The 9,054-nt window shown below is 35.9% G+C and overlaps 1 non-coding gene across 1 annotated transcript; it reads right to left on the bottom strand.

Moving 5' to 3' along the window:
• Nucleotides 1-3,310: 3,310 nt before the first annotated feature.
• On the bottom strand, nucleotides 3,311-3,416 carry LOC138831424 (U6 spliceosomal RNA). Its single transcript, XR_011373285.1, has one exon. It is a non-coding gene; the product is annotated as a U6 spliceosomal RNA (small nuclear RNA).
• Between the last annotated feature and the right edge of the window lie 5,638 nt (nucleotides 3,417-9,054).

Genomic DNA, 9,054 nt, shown 5'->3' with positions numbered 1-9,054 from the left:
TTGTAAAGCCACTGGCAATTGTAAAGCTATTGGAAAACATGTCTATTCAGAACTTTTGTCCATTTTTAATAATTTCTTGTTAATCTCATCTTTGATCTATCTATCCAAAATCAATAATTAATTCAAGGTTTTAGAAAGAAAAAAATTAAGCAATTACTAACATTTTTCATTTTTCAATTACATGATATTACTTAAATCATTTTCTGTTTACACTTGAGACTATATAACTCAATTTAGTTAGACCTTTTATAAGACTATATGTATTTTATTTATTTTATGATGATTGTTCTTCCAAAGCGTGTCTAATTTCCCTTAGATTCTTTCAGTCTCATGTAGTTCAGATATCAAATTGAAGAATAAATGTAAAGAAGCAAAGAAAAAAATACAGTTCCTCTCATTTGATATTGCCTCTACAAGAATTAGGAAAGAGTTCATTCTCCTAAAGACCTATGATATAATATCAAATAGAGAATTCATTCTTCTAGGTATTCCTTATTTTTGCAATGTAACTGAAATGATGTAAAACACAATATACTGCTCAGGTACTTTATTATTAATTTCAGTTTGTGCTTTGTGTCGACTTTTCTGAGAAAGAATTGTTTTTTTTGAAGGGGGGGATCCGGTTGTTAGCCTGAACGCTGGGTCTGGGCACTGTCCCTCAGCTCCTCAGTTCAAGGCTAGCACTCTACCACTTGAGCCACAGCGCCACTTCCGGCTTTTTTTTTCTTTTTGCTTATGTGGTGCTGTAGAATCAAACCAGGGTCTCAGACATGCAAGGCAAGCCCTCTACCACTGAGCCACCTTCCCAGCCCCTGCTCAGATACTTTTATGTTTTATCAGTTTTGCACATTTTATTTTATTTTTTATTTATTTATATTTTATTTTATTTGTGAACATACTGTACAGAGGGGTTACAATTACATGGGCAGGATAATGCATACATATCTTACCAAGCATTTCAGCCTCCTCCTTTGTTTATCCTTCACCTCCCTTCCCAGCCTCCCCCCTCCCCCCCAATCCTTCCCCCCCGCCCCCCCACCGACATTCTAAAGCTCATTTTTGACATGACAATTTGTACTTCTCATTGTTACAACAGTTCCTCCTGAATCCTTGCACATTTTCATATGGACTTCAACTCAGTCTAAAACATTCCTTCATTATTCTGTCCTTGATATTTTTACACTACAAAGACATAAGATAACCAGTTTGATTTACAGCATGAGAAATTATCCAACTGGCTTCCTTGGAAACAGAGCATGGTAAATAGATAACATTACTTCTGGATGCTCACTATCTCTAATGGTTTCTGTAATACTTATTGCATTCTATTTAGTATTTAAAAACCTGCTGGCTAAACTCAAAGCTCATTCATAGAAGTTTATGTTAAGTATTTCACAAGTTTTATTTCTCAAAATTCTTAAGGTAACATTTTCTATAATGCTAATGTTATTATCATTTTAGTGTTGGGAAAAATTGTAATTAAATTCACTAAGTGCATGGTCCAAAGATAAAGAGTAAGCAAGAAATAAGTTAATGTTTCCAAAAGTTTTTCAGCAATACACAAAAAGTAGGTAAAATCTCCATTCTCCTACACTCTCAATTCAATATTCATGTTGTCCAAGAAAAAATAGCATAACAGTTAATGCCCATGGTGATTGTTTTCTGTTACAGTTTATCCTCAACACAGACTGTGTTGGTGATATTGGGTTATCCTGCACAGAGCTGAGCTTATAAATTGAGGTCCAAAGATAATAAAATTTCTTCTGTCCCACAGCTCCAATAGCCTTTTTAAAAAAGTACTAAAATTTTAAGTAGCTTCACGTACTGTCTTTTAAGAATCCCAAAACGAAATAAATTCACAGACATTCACTCCAAAATGCTTTAAATGTAGGAGATGATCAAACGCGCCCCCGAGAAGTAATTTTCTTCTACTTTTAAAATTATTCTGAAAGCCTTGTGCTGGCTGGTCACACCTGTAATCCTATCTACTGTAGATATCTACTCAGTAGCCTGAGATCTGTGGATAACAGTTGGAAGCCAATCAGGGCAAAATAAATTCATGAAATTATTTTTCAAAACTTATAATGAACTAGGAAAGAGTTAGGAATGGAGATGTAGCTCATATAGTGCTCACTAATCTAGAGAGAAAAGGCCTAGCAAGACCTAGAAGCCCTGATTTCAAACTCTGAGCATGCTGATACACAAGCATGGGAGTGTGTACATGTGCGGGTATGCGCGCACACACCCACACCCACACCCACACATTTATTCAAAATAACATCAAATCAGTGTTCTGCATTAATTTCTTTGTTAATGATATTATATGGGTAAAATAGAGGAAATAACTCTTCCATCTCGGAAAATTTTTATACTTTTTTTAATTGTTAAAATACTGTACAGGGTGTCACATTTACATGAGCAAGTAATGAGTGCAATTCCTAACATTCATTGTTACCTCCTCTTTAGTTCCCCCCCATCATCCCTACCCTCCCAACTCCACAAATACATTTCCCTCCCCCTTTCCCTGCCTAAATTGTAAAGGTCAATTTTCAACAGAATATCTTGTGCATCTCATTGTTACAATGGGTCAACCTGTATCCCTATTTAAGCATTTTTTTTATTTCCCTTCCCCTCCCCAAATGAGAGAAACGTATTCATAGGATGTAGGGGCACCAACTTCAAATACAGTGAAAACAGGGGTTATAGTGTGGGAGAGAAACATACAAAGAAACAAAAAATATCCCATTGCACATTATAAGTATGTTAGAAACAATAGTAAGAAAGATAAAACCACATGTGTCCCTATCTTGGGGTTCATTTCCCTTAATATCATATTATCTGGTCATATGCACGTAGCTTTTCACCTTTTCTGCTTATCCCAGACATGTATTAGTTTTTGAAAATAATGGAAACCATGGGATGTATGTTTCTTTGGACTTAGCTTACTTCACTTAATGAATTTTTTTCTAAGTCTTTCCAATTCCTAACAAATTGGGTGATGTCATTGTTTCTGATGGAGGCATAGAATTTCATTTTGTATATATACCACATTTCCTTCATCCATTCATCTACTGAGGGCCATCGGGGTGGGCTCCGTATCATAGCTATTGTAAATAATGCTGCAGTAAACATAGTTATGTTGGTAGTTTTAGTATGGTCTTGTTTGTGATCATTTGCGTAAATCCACAAAAGTGGGATTGCTGGGTCATAGTGGAGGTTTTTATGGAGTTTTTTGAGGACCCTCCATACTTTCCAAAGTTTACACTCCCACCAAGAATACAGTAGGGTTCCCTTGTGGCCACATCCTCTACAGCATCTGGAACACTTCACGAATTTGCATGTCAACCTTGTGCAGGGCCATGGTAATCTTCTCTGTAATGTTCCAATTTTAGTGTATGTGCTACCGAATTGAGCACAAAACATTTTTTATATATAAAGTGCAACTGATTTTCTTAAACTGGACAATTCAAAAAAGTAAGTTCAAAGGAATTTTCATGAAGTTTTAGAACCATGTATTTCTTACATAAGCACACATTTAAGAATAAAGTCAAGATTGACATGTCAAAAATTAAATAATTCCAGATAATTGTTGTTTGAGATGTGTGGGAGGAGGAATTCAATTATTCTATACTAGGCACCTGTCATAATGAACACTGCAGCAAGTGTCCAGGTTTGTTAAAAGTTTTAATGTTTTAAATGTATTTAAATTTGAGAATTTGCTTATATATGCCAAAATTAGGATGGTTTGGCAGGTCTTAAAATAAAGTATTTAAGATTTATGGTAGCAGATGTATGCTACTAAGTATGTAAATTTCAGAGTTTATAGAATCATTACTAATGAGAAGTTGCAAAGTTTTTTGTATAGAAGCAGAGTGAAGAGTTAAGACTTTGCAAACTACACAGTTTCTGTTAAAACTTTAGGGTTTCCTTACATTACTTCATAAGTTAGTGAGGAACAAATGATGAGATAAGCCATATAAAAAAGAGTAGATGAGATGATTCATAAAAAGTAATCTTAGTGGGCAAATTTAAAGACTACTCATAGCCTATAAAACTCTTGTTCAACATCAAAATCTTAGCCAGTGTTAAATGTACATGAATATGAGAAAATAGTCAAATCTAATTTGTAGTACACTTCAAATACTTAAAACACTAATAATTGTTTTTTATTTTATTAAATATTAGTATTTAATTATTAGTTTTCTTATTTGTAGCATTTTTCCCTTGTTTTAATATAATACAACTTTTTGTAAGTCGTCATCAAGAGGTTCTTTGAGAAGGTTACTGGGATGGCCAAGCCATTTTTTATAGGTGCATGTAAATTTACAAAGAGGAAAATAAAGAACAAAATATTTATTAAAAAATTATCAAGTACAGTCTGAATCAGGAGGGATGATAAATGTCCACACCTAAAATCTTAGCACTAAGCTGAAGCAGTGGTATTACAGAGTTGAGGCCACAAAAGTGAGAGTCTATGTTTTGTTTTGTTTTGTTTTTTATATTGATTTGTTGGTCATGGGGCTTGAAATCTGGGGCCTGGGTACTGTCCCTCAGCTCAATGCTAGCGCTATCACTTGAGCCACATCACCACGTCTGTCTTTCTCTACTTTTGTGTTGCTGAGGAATCAAACCCAGGGCCTCATGCATGCAAGACAAGCATTCTCCCCTGAGCCACCTTCCCAGCTCCTGAGATAATGTGTTTTAAAAAAATCATCTAAACAACATTTGCTTTGTGCTTTGGGTTATATAATGAAATATATTAATATCATTTTATATTTTTTGTGAATTGGCATACTTCTAAATTTATACTAACTTCAGCCACTTAATCCTTTTCAAAGTCATGAAATATCTCTGAGATTTTGCTTCTGTGAAAATTGCTTTTGCATTTATTATTTCTTCTGAGTCATTTTTTATCAAAATCATTTTATATTTTATGTTGATGTGTTATCATACATCAAATACCTTCAAATGTACATGTAGAGTTTAAAGATAGCAGTATGAATATTCTCATACAGCTTTTGTTTATCTGTTATGCACTTTCAGTATTATGATATTTCCCTCTATCTTTCACTCTCTCTCATTTTCTCCCTTTCTCTTTCATGCTCCATTTCTGCTACTTATAATTTCTGCTGTTCTACTATTATCCTTCAGGATCCAGTGGTTTTGTGGGAACATGATAGGGACAAAGAGTTTCCCTTGCATTCTTTAAGAATTATAAAAGTGACGTGATATTATTCTTTGCCATTTTAAATGGCAAAACAACAGATCTAGGAATTCCTTTTCACTTTCACTACTATTATCAATTTTATCTCATAGGAATCATTGGAACAGATAAGATACAATAACTTGTGACCTAAAACTTCTTTTTTCTTCTACCACCTTTTTTTTTTTGATTATCAATAAGTAACTACATGTAGTGAAAACAAAGCTATCATATGGAAAGTAGAACGAAGTTGTTCACAGGGATGAAAAACAAGTTAATGGGGGGAGAGTTCTGGGAAGATGCAGAGGAGAAGCTGGAGACTAAGCAAGCTCTCACATAGAAAGCCGTTTTAGAGTTCCAGTGAACAGTCCAAAGCCAGAGAATCACACCAAGTGTGCCATCACAGGACAGAGAGTTAGGCCAGAGAGGGAAAATCCAGGCAAGGTGATCTGAGCTCTTGCCAACAGTGGCCACTGAGGCAGCAGCAGTAGCGGCGGTGGCCTTAGCCGCCATACATGAAACACACAGTTTCAGGAAGAAGGAGCCAGATAAAGCGGGTGAGCGGATTCTACTCAACACCAGAAAGAACCGACAAGGAGCAGACATCTTCATCCTGCAGTTCGCAGACCAGAAACGACACAGGAACCAAGACTGGGAGTGAGTAGAAGCCTGATGTCCTCACTCCTTCTCAGGGAACAGAGGATGGAAGGCCACCCCTCCCCCCCACTACCGGAGATCTCCATCTTTGATACTGAAAAGTTCGGCTGAGCTGCTAAATCCAACATAGGTCTTGCAAGAAAACTACAGTCATTTAGTAGGTCACAAGAATCTAAACTGACCTGCCAGACTCAGCTTCACACAGTGAAAAGTAACCCAGCTCGGGCCACCAGCCCCAGGAATGGCTTTCTTCACTAGGTAATCAGAGCCAGAGGTTGGCCCTCCCTTTAGGAGCCTGGACAACCAATTGAACTTCAATAAACATAAACTCTGAGTGTGGCTCCAGGCTGGGCTCTGTGAGTCTCTCACAATCTAGCCTCTCAGGGGAAAGCTACAGTTTGCTGAAAGGCCTCAACTCTACCCAGAACCTAGGCTCATCACAGCATCTCCAAACATGAGGAAACATCCATCTCCCTCTTTTGTGATACTCAATGCAGACCTGTCTCCCATTGAACTAGCCTGGGAGGAGGATCACAAAATCCTGGGTAAAGCAGAGCATTTTTCTGCCTGCTCAAACCAACTGACTTAAGAAACCAACCAAGCCACAGGAAAATCAAACCCCGCAAACAGACCAGAGACTCCAACAAGAGGTTGATTATGAACACAAGAGAGACAGGATTTTCCAACCCCACCCAAAAAAATTAAATAAAATTTTTTTTTGTACCTTTTATAAAAATTTTTTTTCTAAATTTTTAAAATATTTTTAATTTTTACCTTTTTTGAAAAAAAACTGTCTTCTAGTAACTTTTTTTTCTTCCCCTTATAATTTTTATTTTAGGGGTATATGTGTGTGTGCTTTTTTCTTCCTTTTTTTTTCCTTTAAATATTTTTTTAATTTTTTTGTTTTTTATTTAGCTCTACTGAACTTCTGATCTTTTTTCTTTCTTGCTTATTCTTTTCACATTTTCCTCTCTTACATTCACCTTTATGTGACTTAATTGCTGTTCTGCACATCCTCATATATACCCTTATTCGATTATTAGACCTTATCTCACATTGTGTACACACTTAATCCACAAATTTATTACTCATTTCAAAACCTCTTAGACTTAAACTCCTTAATAGCAGTACTACCTCTTTATACCTATATAATATTTTAAGAATTTTTATTTTGTAGTTTCTCACATCTCCTTATATCCCTCCCCTTCTCTCATTATATCCACGCTCTTCTCTGAATATTTCATTTTCATCTGCATAATTTTTAAGCATTGCAATTTTTAATTTTTACTTTTCTATTTTTTCTTGTCTCTTTTTTCCCTTACTCTTTCTTCTTTTTTTCTCTCTCTCTCTAATTTCATCCTATCCAACCTATTTCCTGCTTTGAGATTAGGACTTAGTTAATTTAACTCTCCGTGTGCATTCCCACATCTCTTTATTCCTATTTTTACCACATTTCTCCCTAAAGCTCATAATTTCTGGTTTGCCAATTTTTTTGTGGTTTGTAGCCCATTAATATATAGCTGTTTGATGTTGAATAGATATATCTGTTGAACTAGATTGTATCTGCAGACTTTTGAATATGCAACTACAGACTTTGGTTGATACTTGCCTTAAGATAATGTTCTAGCACAAAACTGCTGTTACTTTAATCCCAAATGGGCAGAATAAACCGGAAAAACATAAGAAAACTGGCAAGTCCGAGTATCTCAATTCCCACTCATGATAATCAGGGGACAGAACAGATAATGAAAAATCCAGAGGAGAGTTCCCAAATGGCTCTACAAACAAGGCTGGCAAACATGGTAAATGAAAAGATTGAAAACATACAATGGACTCTGTAGGGCGTGATAGGGAGAGATAGGTGTTAAACCAAAGGTTAATACAGGAATATCATGAGCATGAGGAAGCTACACAAAAACTGATACAGTATTTGCGTAAGCAGCATGAAAATACTCAAAGAGAAAGGCAGGAATGGCGTGAACAGGCTGAGAACACTCAAAGAGAACTAAAGGAATGGTGTGAATGTGAGGAAGCTAAGCAAAGAGTAATACAGGAAATGAGAGAGCAGGATGAGAATACACAAAGATCGCTAAAGGCATTCATGGAATCCATAAAGATAAAGTTAAAAGAAGTCAGGGAGACTGCAAAGGGAATGCTGAATGGAAAGCAACAGAAGGAATGGGAGCCCAAGGAAACCATAACTAATTAACTAATTGATTTGAGAAAAAAAAACACTGAACACCAAATTAAGGAAGTAAAGAAGTTCATACAAGATCTAAAACAAAGCTCCAACAAAGAATTTGAAGCAATCAAAGCTGACTAATTAGAAGGAAAAAGAAAAAAAAAAGTAGAAAGTCTTGACAGCAGGTTAGACCATGCAGAAGGTCATATCTTGGGGATTGAAGACAGCCTAGATATTATAGAGAAAGAACATACAACCATCTAAGACAAGTCCAAGAAATATGATAGATCTATTCAACACTTGGAAGACACCATCAGAAGGCCTAATCCGAAGATAATGGGTTTAGAGGAGCACCTAGAAACAGAAGTTAATGGTCTAGGAAATTTGTTTAACAGGATCCTAGAAGAGAACTTCCCAAACATGCAAAAAGATAGGCCTATTTATGTACAAGAAGTTTTTAGAACTCCAAATAGACCAGACGAGAATAGGACATCCTACTGTCACATTTTAATCCACACAGGATCAATTCAGACCAAGGAAAAGATCCTTAAACTGTCAAGGAGTAAAGATTAATCACCTATAAAGGGAAAACAATTAGAATCACTGCAGATTTCTCAGCAGAGACAATCAAAGCAAGAAGAGCCTGGAATGATATATTCCATGCCCTAAAGACAAACAACTATCAATCAAGAATACTATACCCAGCTAAACTCTCCTTCATAACTGAAGGCCAAATAAAAACCTTAAATAGAAAAGAAAAACAAACAGTATTCCTCCACGAAACTAGGGCTACAAAAGATTCTTAAAGATGTCCTACATATAGAAAACAAAAAATACCACAACAAACGCCAAGAAACCAAACCCATACTGAGAATCCAAGAACCATAGCAGGAACCCAGGAGCTGCAGCACCCAAGAAGGTAGATCATATGCCAGGAACTCCCAAATACCTCTCAGTCCTATCTCTCAACATTAACGGACTTAACTCTCCAATTAAGCCACATAGACTGTCT

The sequence above is a fragment of the Dipodomys merriami genome, unplaced genomic scaffold (genome assembly GCF_024711535.1).
Source record: "Dipodomys merriami isolate MVZ:Mamm:240054 unplaced genomic scaffold, mDipMer1.0.p SCAF_195, whole genome shotgun sequence".
Classification (NCBI taxonomy): domain Eukaryota; kingdom Metazoa; phylum Chordata; class Mammalia; order Rodentia; family Heteromyidae; genus Dipodomys; species Dipodomys merriami.
Note: the sequence above shows the minus strand (reverse complement) of the source record. Positions and strands in the feature narration are given on the sequence as shown.